The following is a 14,757-nucleotide window of genomic DNA, read 5'->3' on the forward strand; positions in this document are numbered from 1 at the left end:
AACATGGTACAGGCCTCACAGCAACACAGTCAGCAACATGAGACAGACCTCACAGCAACACAGTAAGCAACATGAGACGGGCCACACAGCAACACAGTCAGCAACATGGTACAGGCCTCACAGCAACACAGTCAGCAACATGAGACAGACCTCACAGCAACACAGTCAGCAACATGAGACAGGCCTCGCAGCAACACAGTCAGCAACATGAGACGGGCCGCACAGCAACAAAGTTCAGTTTCACCCTGAGCTTGACTACTACTCCACAGAACGCCTCAGGAGGTCCTTTCTACCTGAGACCATCAAACTTTACAATTCATCCCCCGTCTTCAATCAATCGTTGTCATTGCTCCCTGTACTTTAATTATTGACCTGTTTTCATCCTTCTGACATATTCTATGTATATACTGAGTTCTCTGTAGTGATGTTATTTTGTATTTGTGTTGGTGTGGATCTTTTCTGGATGTAGTTCCCTTTCTTTCTGTCTGAGCTGAGAGCAAATTTAATAAGGCAACAATTTCCCTCTGGGATTAATAAAGTTTTTTGAATCTTCAATCTTGTAAACACAGTTGGAGTTTGGATCTGGAGCTGAACATGCTGCAGCTGTCATGTCAATGTCCAGTTTTTTTCTGATAGCTGCAGATTTACGGTCACGTTGCACACAGCATCAACTCTACTGCAGGTTGGATCCACTTGACACCGGCTAACATGTCTGCCAGAGCCACTCCACCCAACTTCTTCACCCAGGGAGGTGTGAGGTGGTGCTTGCCCAGCCCTCCTTGTGGGCCTGTTGGTGGAAGGCAATCAGGCGTGACAGCTGCTGAGAGGGAGACAGATGTTTCCATCCAGCTGCTGCTGCTGCACAGAGACAAAGCTGCAGAGCTGTAACTCTAGGGGGGGCTTATGGAGGTCATTAACTTGATAGAAATCCATAAAGAGATGAAAAGTTCTCTGTGGAAAGTTTCCTGTATGTCATTGAACGTCAAGCTCATTTCTAAACTCCAAACCACTGATGACCTTTATAACCTGAGAAACTCTGCACTGCTGCTGTTCTTTCCATTAAGTTGTGCCACATTTCAATTAAACTTTCAATCCAGTTCATTTATAGAAAGCTCCAAATCACAACAGAAGTCATCTCAAGGGAAATTTAACTGTATACAGTATTATATAGAAAACCAACAACCCCACTGAGCAGCACCAGGAGACAGTGGAGAGGAAAAACTCCCTTTAGAGGAAGAAACCTCCAGCAAAACCAGGCTCAGGGTGGGCGGCCATCTGCCCCGACTGGTTGGGGTGTGTAGTGAAAATGCTTTGTTAGGTCAAGAGACAACAAACAAACTAGCCCAGGGAAAGAAAAGTCACAGAAAGGACAACCTTTTGATCAGGTATACTCAAAACACCATCTGTGTATTTACGACCCTTAAGAATGTAACAGATGATCAGTGACATGAGATACCAGATCTTCAGGACATGTGATAAGTATTTGTATTTGTGTGGGGGTTGTTTTCTTTGTGCCTATAAAAGTGGAACTGTAGAAGACAAAGTCAGAGAACACTGACGATGTCTTCTCTCCATGCTGCATGTAAACCTGAAATGAATCCTCACGCTGTCGTCTTAGTTTTTATTTCTTGTGAGAAATTTCCACGACATTTTTGTAGGTCCCACCGAGATGGACGTTCTGCTGATCGGCGCTTGAATCCAGACTGAAGGTTATTGCCGGCCCAGGGAAGCTCCGACAAACGGAGACTGGATCCCGACTGATGTTGGAAACAGGCGACGGACAGCAGACGCTCCATTCAACTTGATAAGTGAGTACAGCGTTATGATTCATTTCTGGAGTGGTAATGTTCCTAGGTGGACGCGTAAAGCCAGGTAGTGTTGAATGAGAATGCGTAAAGCCTGGTAGTGTCAAGTTAAGTTACATAAAGCCAGGTAGTGTTGAATGGGAATGCGTAAAGCCTGGTTGTAACAAGTTATGTTACGTAAAGCCTGGTAGTAATGTTACAGGTACCAGGTTGCAGCACCTGTAAGCAGCTATATATATCCTGTAATACAGGAAAGAATTAGTGAGACAGGGAGACGTGGCTTTCCTCCGCTGAGCTCTCCGCCATTATCTTTATTTACACACACTTATTCATACAACTTTCTCACTTAACACTGTACATTTTGTCCATTGTCAGTGTTCTCACTGCACATTATGTATTTTTATACATTTTCCATATTCCTAAAACAAACACAATTGAATCATAACTTCATGTGGAACTAATCTTCTTTCACTTTTCCATTTCTCAGCTATCCAAATAAGTTTTTGGCTCTATTTACCTCTTACAGGCATTACAACAAAAATACTATTAAGTATTACCTGGACATGTACACAGTATTCATAAACAAATCTTAACCATGTTCAAACTTTTACACTTTACACAACTGAATTCAAACATGAGAATGAATATATATAATAATAAGGAGCCGTAATCACTGTGTAAATACACAACTATTAGCATTGACATGTGGCCCAAGCTAATCGTTTATCGCCGACTAGCATGCTAACTAGCGATTAAACATGTGCGGCCGCTATTGCCACTACTTGCGGTAAATACTAGTTCTCATATATGCAAATAAACAAACTGTTCATCACCATCATGTCTTGTACATTGTTAATCTGAACTTTTGCATAGTTTATACATGTTACTGACCTGTAATACAGGAAAGAATTAGTGAGACAGGGAGACGTGGCTTTCCTCCGCTGAGCTCTCCGCCATTATGAGGAAAGACGGCGCGAGACACGCTAGAGGCTGCGACCTTTGCCGTAAACCACAGTCACCTGTCGTAACTACTAAATTGCGTAGACACTATACCACTTAACCCTTTGTAGGAAAATAGGTCTTTACCAAAGAAAACACTATATCATCTATTCCTATTCACATAAATGTGATCACACAGTTGTGGGCATCACAGTAACAATGTTGTTCGCGTAAAGCCTGGTAGTGAACTGAATCGGATCCGCGTAATGCCGGTTGTGGACTGAGTATATGTTTGTCTATGTCTTATGAGAAAATAGGAAAATTAAGGAAAAAGGGGAAAATATATACTTGTATACTATTTATAAATATCATCCTAGAAAATAGATACTTGAATAATTAACGAAACATATATAACAGTCTAGTTTTAGGCCCCACGTGAATAAAATGGGCGTGTGACTGAAAAAACAAACAAACTGATAACTGAAAATAAGCTTTGTGACGACCACTTCAGTGTCCAGTTTGCATCAATTGCATTCCATAGGACAGTCTCACAGAACGAATGTGTCGTACAGACTGTCTGGCTGAAAGGGTCGTCCAGAGTTAGTGAATGTGTGATAAGATCGACCATACGATGAGATGGGAAGATCAGTGTGAATGAATTATCTGTGTGTGATTGATAAGCCCATTGAAAGTATAAGCACCAGTACCAATACATTAATGAACATGGGGAATAAACAGAAAAAAACTAGCTAAATTGGCCAACCTTTTTACAGGCCCTACTAAATTAATGGTAGGAAAAATGGGGACAGAGCGGGGTTGAGGATGTTCCACTCTGGCATTATGTTACACAGATTGTTTAGACCGCTGCAGGATTGTATAAGAAGAGGGGAAAGAGTAAGTGAAATGAAAAGTAAAGTAAGTAGGGAAGAATAAAACTGACAGGTTTTCAAAAAAAAATGGGAAAGAGAGTAGTTAGAGTAGTTAGAGTAGTGGTTACAATGGGAGATTAAAGTATAGAGGAGAAAAAGAAGGGAAAACAGAAACATAGGGAAAGCGATAGAGTCCTGCCCCCACCATATGCTGTCACCATACCTGTTGCCCCTCCTCCATCAAGTCAGGCTGGAGCCTCTGCAAGTGCCCCGGCGCAGGAGGACTCAGGAGAGGAGGAACAAGGAAAGATCTACCCTGACCTTTCTTCTGTTTAAAAAAAAAAAAAAAGACTCCTGTTTCATCAACTGACTGTTTAAGAAAGACACTAAACTTCTATCTGCTTCTTCTAGTAAAACCCTGTCTCTGCTAGCAGCTTTATTTGATTATTGGCACAAGATGCCAAGATGGCAGTAGAGAAGTAAATCAAATACCAATGATGATGTTTCCAAGGTGCTCACGCACAGGCTAACTAGAATCCAGAGGTGTTGGTGTACAGACCTTGGCAACTCAGAATGAACTGAAAGAGGTGGCTGAGGAGCTACTTGATCCTCAAGAGGCTGGTCTTTCAAGCTTTGGTGGACAAAACTCCAACCTGCTAACTGGGCAACTACAGCATCAGTGGCCTCACTAGCATTCAGCACTATGATGGACACCCTGTGTGATGCTGTGAAGGTTGTTTTCCCTTTGAGAGTCTGCTGGCCTGAGATTCACAATATCCAGCAAAAGGAAGATGGATATTGGAAAGGGTCCTGGACGTAGACCTCTACAAAACAGAGGGACTGGAGGAAGAACGAGAAGTAGAGGGAGAAATAGCCATCAAGACAGCACCACAGAGGAGTCATGGCGATATGCACCACCCCAGGGCATTGCAGTGCATTCACCAGGATTCAACTCGTTCCAGCAATGGGAGACAGAGGGGGCAGGTCAGAGCAGTAAGCAGCATTTTGACATACCCACAGACACACCTTTTAAGGATAAGGCAGTTATAACATATAGTCAGTATTTGCAGTTGACATCAGATTACAAAACACCATAAAGATTAAATCTCAACATACAGGGGAAAAATTGTGATGTTTTTTGTAGATTCAGGTGCAGGTATTTCTATCATTCAATCACTAATAGAGAAAGGTGCGATAGTGGAATGTCCTCAGTCACAATGCAACACCCCCATATTGTCTGTGAAAAAAAACTGAATGGGTCATAGAGGCCAGTCCAAGAGCTATAAATTAAGCAGTTCAACATTCGGCTCCAACAATGTGTCAAGTCCCAGGAACTGCTTGTTGGTTTTTATTTCATTGATCTGGCAAATGCATATTTTAGTATTCCTGTTATCCTGATTCCCAATTCTGGTTTGCTTTCATTTTCAATGGTAAGTGATAGACGTGGGTCAGTGATTTAGTTTTCTGGCAGAAAACGGCCACAATGTTGCTAAAGACAACTTGTCTCGTAATCTGTGCGCTATCTTGGCCAATTAATAAACTCCGGGTAGGGTAAATTGGGTTTTTAATGCATCCAAGAAATTATGGATGTGGTAAAATTGTGAAAAAAATTTAAATTAAAGATTTTTAATTTTTAGGCCTAGTAGGCTATTGCTGTCCATGGACTCAGAAATTATGCGGAGATCTCCCAACCCCTGTAAGACATCACAAATGGGGGAAAACATATGGCCATGACTGACAATCTGACTTGGACTAAAGACACAGAGACTATATCTAATGACTTGAAACATGCTCTTGCACACCAGACTTCCAGACCACACCAAACCATTGAATTTTTTGTCTGAATGTGAAGGCTTCATGTCAACTGTTCTTACAAAATCTCAGGATGACAAACAAAGACCTGTAGGGAACTATTCTAAACGCCTCTCAACAACAGAGAGAGGTATGGTTGCATGTTTGAGAGCAGTAGCAGCTGCTATGTAAGCTGTTCTAGCTACAACTAACATTGCTGCTATGTGTCCTCTCACAGTGCATGTTCTGCATGAAATTCACTAACCAATTCTTCAAGCAAATGTTCATCTAACACCCACTAGGCTACTGAGTGGGAAATGTCTTCATAACCATGTCTCATGTCACACTAAACGATGTACTGTTCTTAATCCTTCAACTCTCTTTCCATAGCTGATGGAGAACAACATTCCTATGGAAGTATGGACGTTGTAAAACTATGACAACTCCATGTAATAACTTGTTTGATACACCTTTGTGTAATCCTGACTGTATTTTTTTGTAGATGGATCGCAATGAGGAATCACTCAAATGGTTCACCTTGTGTTGCTTCTGCCATATCTAGCAACATGGAGATCATTGAAAGATTGCTTGTTAATTTGTCTGCTCAGGCAGCTGAGTTGTTTGTCCTAACTCGTGTTTTCATTCCAGAAGCTGGAAAAAATATCACAGTGTACACAGGTTCACAATATGATTTTAATGTGTCATAACTTGTCTAAAAACATAGTTTTCTAATTTCTACAGGTAAACCCATAGCTGAGTTCTTGTCATTAACCTGTGGATTGCATTACTGCTTCCTACATCAGTAGCAGTATGCAAACGTCAATCTCTCTCCTGTCTCCCCAGTTCTGCTAATGCCCGTTTCTTTCCAGGATGATGTTTTTTCCTCAATGATGTCTCTTTGTTGCAAGCAGGGACTGATGCTGATGAACAGGCATCCTGGAAAAAGAAGGGTTGCAAAACCTTGTCCTTTGGTGTCTGAGTAGATCCAAAGGGTCTCCCAGTACTACGAAGATCCATTTTCCCTTTCTTAACAAAGTTGACTCATGGTCCTGACCATGTGTAAAAAGGGGGGATGACGGATTTTGTAAATAGACTGTGGTATGCGCCAGGGTTTTCAGTCTTTGCTAAAAATCTTTGTAAAAAATGTATAATTTCTGCTACAAATAATGTTGGCAGAACAACCAAGATGCTGTTGTCAGCACACCCAAAATTTGATGAGGGTTCACCCACCTAAAACAAAAGGACTCCCTCCATATGAAATATTTACTGGTCTGCCTATGCCACTGACTAATACACCCTTTCCCCAAACAGGTTGACTTTGACAGGCATTGATGATGAGATGTAATGTTGTTGTGCACTTAACCATACTCTTAAGAGCATTTTCTCCAGGGAAAAGCTGCCCTTCCTGAGCCTGCAGTGGGGCAGATCCACCACGTCCTGCCTGGTGTCTGGATTGTGGTACAGGACCTAAGGAGAAAGCATTGGCAGCAGCCCTGGTGGACAGGAACATACCAGGTGTTGCTGACCATCCCCACCACAGTCCGGGTAGGAGAAAGGGATCTGTGAATTCATGCATCCTTCTGTAAACCTATTCCACCTGATGCCTCCACTACAACGATGGCTGGGGACTGAGAGAATACTACGATGGACGTGTCTGGTGACCTTCATTATCATAATAACCGGCGTTATGGTGCAAAGGAGAGAACAAAATCATCAAGGAGACAACAACGGCTCCTATACATCTTCATCCATCGTCACAGCAAAGAACGAAACCAGGAAATCAGACAGAAGACAAGACATCACATGTCACAAAGGACAAGTCTATTTAAAACAGAAAAGACAACTATTTGACAACACTGACTGGGAATCAAGGGAGGTGATCAAACATCCCTGTGTGTAAAAACACCTGATTCATTAGAGATAGCTCAAGTAGAATTAATAATAATATAATAATACATTTATTTATAGAGCACTTTTCTAAACACATGTTACAAAGTGCTTCACAAGACAGACAAGAAACACATGTAGCCCAACAAGATCAACTTGAGCAAGCACTAGGCAAACAGTGGAGAGGAAAAACTCCCCCTAAGGGGAAGAAACCTCCAGCAGAACCAGGCTCAAGTTAAACGGCCATCTGCCTCGACCGGTTGGGGAGCAGGAAACAGTTATACAAACAAAACAATAATACAAACAACTACCACATCGGTCCTTGGGGAGACCAGTTCCAACGTAAAGACATTGTAATCTAATGGAGAGTCTTCCCAAGGACAGATTTGTTTTAGCTTACAGAAGATCGCAAAAGGCTCGCCGGTAGAGGTATGTTTTAAGGAGAGTTTTAAAAGATGTTACTGAGTCAGCTGATCTTATATCCTCGGGTAAGCTGTTCCAGAGTTTAGGGGCTCTAACTGAAAAGGCTCTGTCACCTCTAGTAGTCATTCTGACATCAGGGACATACAGAAGATTTCTACCAGAGGATCTCAGGCTACGTGCAGGCTCATAAGGCTTTAAAAGCTGGGATAAATAGCTGGGGGAAAGGCCATGCAGAGCTTTAAAAGTTATTAATAAAATCTTAAAATCAATCCTAAAACATACTGGCAGCCAGTGTAAGGAAGCTAATACAGGAGTGATGTGATCGTATTTTCTTTTTCTAGTTAAGAGTCTTGCAGCTGAATTCTGAACAATCTGGAGCCGATTAATAGATTTCTGGCTGAGACAGGTGAACAGACTGTTGCAATAGTCAAGGCGTGAGGAAATAAATGCGTGTAAGATTACTTCAGTGTCATGAAAAGAAAGAATTGAACGTATTTTGGAGATATTTCTAAGATGATAAAAACATGCCTGGACAAGCTTTGTGACATGATGCTCGAAGTTAAGTTTACTATCAAACCAAACACCAAGACTTTTTGCAGTGGGCTTAGAATTATCTAAGAGAGAATCTGTGCAGGGCAGAATGTGTCTGGCTACACGTTGTGGACTGATGACAACTATTTCTGTTTTGTCAGAATTCAGCTGCAGGAAATTTTGAGCCATCCAGTTTTTTATCTCATTTATACACTCATGTAAGGAACTCAGTCCCCCGTGGTCTGATATCTTAAAGGGACAGTACAGCTGAGTGTCATCAGCATAGCAATGAAAAGAAACACCATGTTTGCGAATAATATGTCCCAAAGGGAGCATATACAAAGAGAACAAGATTGGCCCCAGCACTGAACCTTGTGGGACTCTTTACAGGAAAAAAGACGACTTGTGGTTATTAACTGTAACACAAAACGATCTGTTGGACAGGTATGAGGAGAACCAGTCCAGTGCAGTGCCTTCTATTCCAGCCCAGTGCTTTAGCCGGTCTAACAAAATTTGGTGGTCTACTGTATCAAAAGCAGCACTAAGATCAAGGAGGACAAGAATAGAGCACAAACCAGCATCAGAAGCCAACAGAATGTCATTGGTTACCTTCAGTAGGGCGGTCTCTGTGCAGTGGTGTTTGCGAAAACCAGATTGCAATTCGTCAAAGATGTTATAGTTGTCTGCAGCTAGAAATAAGTGTTTAGACACGTACTTTTCTAAAATCTTTGATATGAAGGGTAGTTTGGAGATTGGTCCGTAGTTTTCGGGGGATGAGGGATCTAGACCAGGTTTTTTCAAAAGAGGTTGCACAGATACAATTTTAAAATAATCTGGCACAATCCCAGTGGACAGAGAAGTATTGAAAATATTAAGGAGAGAGGGAGCAAGCGAATCAATGATCGAGATTAAGAACTTAGTTGGGATGACATCAACTGGGCTGGAAGATGGTTTCATTTTAGAGACAGTTTGTAGTAGCTCAAATACGGTCATGGGAGGGAACTGGCTTAAAGTGCATTCTCTAAAAGGGTGTGAAACTATGACTGGTGAGGAGTTGGGGATGACAGAAGCTCTGATTGATTCTATTTTATCATTAAAATAGGTTAAGAACTTCTCACAATCTGCATCACTTTCAGCTGGGATGCTAGGAGGGGCTGGGTTTACTAACTTGTCAACAGTCTGAAATAAAAATTTATGATTATGGCAGTGAGCAGTGATCAGGTCTGAGAAGTATTTAGATCTGGCATTCTTTACCATCGTACTGTAGTGGAGTAATGCTTCTTTCATAGCTTCATAATGCACTTGAAATCCGGTTTTCTTCCATCTCCGCTCAGCTTTCCTACACTCTTGGATGATATTTCAGAATGGGAAACTCTTACAGTGAAAGTGACAGAGATGAATGAATTACTTCTGTATACATTTCATTTGCTTATTTTGTTGTCTTTGTTGTATTTGGTTGACACTTCGTGTCAAAAGGGGGGAATGTGGTGAAAATGTTTTGTTAGGTGAAGAGACAACAAACAAACTAGCCCAGGGAAAGAAAAGTCACAGAAAGGACAACCTTTTGATCAGGTATACTCAAAACACCATCTGTGTATTTACGACCCTTAAGAATGTAACGGATGATCAGTGACATGAGATACCAGATCTTCAGGATCTCAGGAAGTCAGAGAACACTGACGATGTCTTCTCTCCATGCTGCATGTAAACCTGAAATGAATCCTCACGCTGTTGTCTTAGTTTTTATTTCTTGTGAGGCATTTCCACGACAGGTGAGTGGAAAGAGGAGAGAGAAAAGAACAGCAGGCAACAAAAACAACAACAAGCAACAAAAACACTGGACAGGTTGGTAGGACCAGTAACTGGATCAGTAACTGGACTCTGGAGATATACAGCTCCAAGGAGGAGGATACCTGCAGACGAGAACAGAGAGAGGGAGACAGAGAGGAGGAACCACAACTACAGGATCCTGGCTGGCATGGTTGTAAGTTGCATTTGATAAAAACGTCTAAATGTAAATGTAATTTTAGTGACTTCTGATTGTCGTAATGTAATCATTACCTGCTGAAAATAACTTACATTTATTACAGATCCCCTTATGACTAAAGGAGGCCGAAGAGAAACTAAACATAAGACACACAGAGCAGGTGAGAGCAGGAGAAGCTGAGGGAGAAGAAGAAGAAACCATGGCTAACTGAAGAGCTAGTTAAACGATAAGCTAGCAGACCTCAGAGAACAAGATTATTTTGAATTTAACAGAATTATAAACAGGTTCTGGAGTAACACAAGCAGATGTTACGGCTCTTACTTCAGTCGCTATATAATAAATATTAGTATTTAGTGGTAAAACGAGTTAAAGTGCTAACGTGAATTTGTTTAACAAGCTAGTGTTGGCAACAGGAAGTGATACGATAACTGTAGGAGCAGCAGGAGCATCAGTCACAACGTCAGAGTTTAGTAGTTTTTTTACATTTAGTCACGTGCAGAGAAAGATTCCGAAGAATTCTGTTTTCAGCAGGTTTTTGAAAACTGAGACTAAGACTGAACTATGGTAGGTCCAACAGGTAGGGTCTGATCTTTCTGATGCTTAAAAGGGCAAATCTGCATGCCGAGTTTAGTTTTCTAGTCTGGCAGAATCTAGTTAAAGGTTGTTGACACCCTGCGTCCCTGCATCAGCAGCTGGACTCTGGCCTTAGGTCTTTAACATTGATCCGTCAATCTTTGACTAGGCAGTGGTCCACTCTGAGTCACCAGGGAGTAAGAGTCTGGGTGGAGGCCAGATCCTGGCCCTTTCAGGCCACTGCTGATCAGTGTAAGTGAAAGTCGTTCCTGGATGTGCAGCATCAAAACTAGACTGGAGGGAAAGTCTCGGTTGCCACTTCACTGACAGTTTGAGTTACCTGCCAACAGACGACGTGCTGACAGCTGCTGAGTCTGCACTTTGAATCAACACAAACTGAGTCCAGCAGCTGTTTCCCAAGTCCCTGTTTCCCACCTCTTCCCCACCTGTCACAGCAACAAGGTGAGACATGGCAGCACCACAGACACACCGGGCCAGGAAGACCGGAAGCCCTCCACCAATAAGCTGCTGGACAATTTCAGCTGCAGCTGAGCCTGAACCACTGCTACAAGTACAGCCAGGCAGACCTAAGGTGAGTCAGCGGGACCTGGACCCAGAGTCCAACACACACAAGGGGTGGAGACATGATAGACAGGCAGATCGATAGACAGATCAATAAAGAGACAGACAGAAGGATAGACAGGCAGATCAATAGACAGATCAATAAAGAGATAGACAGAAGGATAGACAGGCAGATCGATAGACAGATCAATAAAGACACAGACAGACAGAAGGATAGACAGGCAGATCGATAGACAGATCAATAAAGAGACAGACAGAAGGATAGACAGGCAGATCGATAGACAGATCAATAAAGAGACAGACAGAAGGATAGACAGGCAGATCGATAGACAGATCAATAAAGAGACAGACAGAAGGATAGACAGGCAGATCAATAGACAGATCAATAAAGAGATAGACAGAAGGATAGACAGGCAGATCGATAGACAGATCAATAAAGACACAGACAGACAGAAGGATAGACAGGCAGATTGATAGACAGATCAATAAAGAGACAGACAGAAGGATAGACAGGCAGATCGATAGACAGATCAATAAAGAGACAGACAGAAGGATAGACAGGCAGATCGATAGACAGATCAATAAAGACACAGACAGACAGAAGGATAGACAGGCAGACAGATCGACAGATGTATAGATAGATGATCCACAGCTGTTAGAGAGTTTCCTTCTCCATGTTGAATTTCTGCAGTTCAGTTTCTTTTCAGGCACTTGATGAGTTTCATACTCTTCTCAAACATCTCTCAGGGTTGAAGATGGTCAAGTGGGGACAGACGCCGACCTTTAACCTGCAGAAATTTCTCTGCAGTTTAATTTGCAGATTTGGGAATTTTCACCAAATTGCTAACAGGTGAGACCAGGTGAAGCCTGGAGATCCAGCCAGCTACAGACCCGCAGCTACAGACCCGCAGCTACAGCCCCGCAGCTACAGACCCGTAACTAGCTCAAAGGGTATTTTTCATTGTGCTCATGTGGCCGTCAGCAGCTGAGCAACAGGACAGTCTGTTTTTGTTTGGGATTTCAGCTGACCCTCATAGGAAACTTAGTAAACTCAGACTATACAGTACAGTAGAAGTATTCGTCCACATGGACATTTTTCTTTTCTGGCTACATGGTTTTATGACAAAAACCTCTAAACCAATTCAAACAATATGCGAAAACACAGAGGAGTCAGTTTAGAAAGTCTCGCAATCAGTCAAATGGAGATCAGCTGAGTGAAAAGTACACACATGTCAGACGTGCACTGTAGAGTGTGCTGCACCGTGATACCCTGGAAAGGACTGTGGTGTACTGTGGAGTAATGTATAGTGCTGATATCATGGTGGATCACTGTGTGTGGGTTTGATCTGTGAGGTCTTTTCTATGTCTTTTCTTCCTGGATGAAACCCATCAGCAGTTTTTTTGTAATGCTGTGTTTTTGTTGTTTCTGTCACCTCCTGCTTTCCTCCTCCTCCGACCGTCCTCTAATTCCTCCTCAGGCGTAAACACGCTCACACAAAGAGCTCTGCAGCTTTATTGTCTTCCTGCAGCCGCATCACAGTATTCACTTCCCGCAGAGACACCAGGGGTTAATCCAGCAGAAATAATCTGTACACAGGAAACAGCACAATGTGACACACAGATCAGCAGCAGCTCGCTGATTTCTGATTATTGGATCAGAGATATCTGACAGGAGGTAGAGCTGATGAACTGTCAGCTCTCATGATGAACATGTAGTGGGGGGGCTGCACCTGTGTTTACCTGTAGACACACCTGTTTGTAGAGAAGTTCCCACCACAGATCAGGACGTGTCTTCTGAGACCCTGACTACACCGCCTTCCTTTGACAGTTGAATCAGTGCTGTAGCTGTTTTTCTGTAGATTTGATTTTCTGATGGTTCTGAACTAAATAAAACTGATCCAGTCTCCACAAACTCGGTCTGAGTCCTGTTCTGCCTCCTTAAAAACTCCCAGTCCACCATAACGTGACTCTGACCTGATTAGGACCACAGTTGGACCATAGTCCTGTTGTTTCTGCTGAGTCAGCAACGTTCTGCTGCAAACAGGTTGATTGACAGAACAATTTGAATCTCAATCTTTCTTCTCTGATTGCGTTTCTGAAGTTTCAGGATTAAAAATTGGACGAACAAAGTGTTGTGTTATTAAAACGTCTTCAGACCGACTCCATCAACTCCTTCACTGCTGCTTAAACGCTGGTGTCTTCACAGGTTCCGGTTCTGGTTTGTGTGAGTCTCTATATGATGGATGGATGGATGGTTTTAAAGTCCAGACCTGTTTGTTGTCTCTGAAGTCTGTGACGTCACAGTCACTATGGGCAGGAGCTTAGTTTAGAGTTGAGATGATCCTTGGAGTCAGTTTTTGATCCTAGGTGTCCAGGTCTTTACACACGTGCTGTCTGCAGACAGATGATGTGAGCAGCAGGTGTAACTTCAGGTGTTAGAGCAGAGGTGTCAAACTCAACTTACAGCTGGACCCCCAGTATACAGCGCACACACCGCTTAAACTACAAATCCCAGAATGTTTTGTTAGTGCGTTGGCTCGTCAGACGAGACCGGTAAGCACCCCCTCCTTTTCTGTTGACAATCATTAGCATCCATGCAACCAGTCACATTGGACAAACGAAATCCACCCCTCCCCAAAAATGCTCAAATGAAAGAAGCCAAGTGCTCAGTTCTCTAAAAACTCAGGGTACTCCTCTCCGAGTTTACCGGCAATTTGCCGACTTTGAAGGAGAGCACACCAACCAACCAGTTTCCATGTTTCCTCCTCAACTCCGTGTCCAAGGTGCTCAAATGCTCTCTACATATGTATGTTGATGAAGATGAACACCTTCACTCAAATCAGCTCAGAGCCAAACCCCAGACATCTAAAAAGAGATACCAGGTATCTGACTTGATCCAATGAGCATCAGAGTGAAGCAAACACAGTTTGAATGATGCTGTCTTAACACTTTTTCTACTCCAAGACATGGACTGGTAATAGTTGAAAGATTGAAGTAAATTATTATTATTTTGTTCTTTTGTTGTTGGCCTGTGAGAAAAGATTTTCATTAAAATAGAACTGGAAAGACTACAGATACAGACATAATAATTTATTTTATTCATTTAAATAAGAAGCGAATACCACTGATGTGTTTTATTTTAAATTTCTAATTTGTTTATAACATTAAGCTTTACTTGCTCCAGATTCAATGTTTACGGAAAACGTTCGAAAAGGTTCAACATTACAGATCTGGAGAGATGGGAAAACTAAATTTTTCAGTATATATAAAGTTCAGCCTGTGACTTCGTTCCAGTTTTTAATTTTGGCCCACTGTGAGTTTGACACGCCTATGTTAGAGGAACAAGTCCAGACCAAACAGGGCCATTGGT

The sequence above is a fragment of the Anabas testudineus genome, chromosome 21 (assembly GCF_900324465.2).
Source record: "Anabas testudineus chromosome 21, fAnaTes1.2, whole genome shotgun sequence".
Taxonomy (NCBI): Eukaryota; Metazoa; Chordata; class Actinopteri; order Anabantiformes; family Anabantidae; genus Anabas; species Anabas testudineus.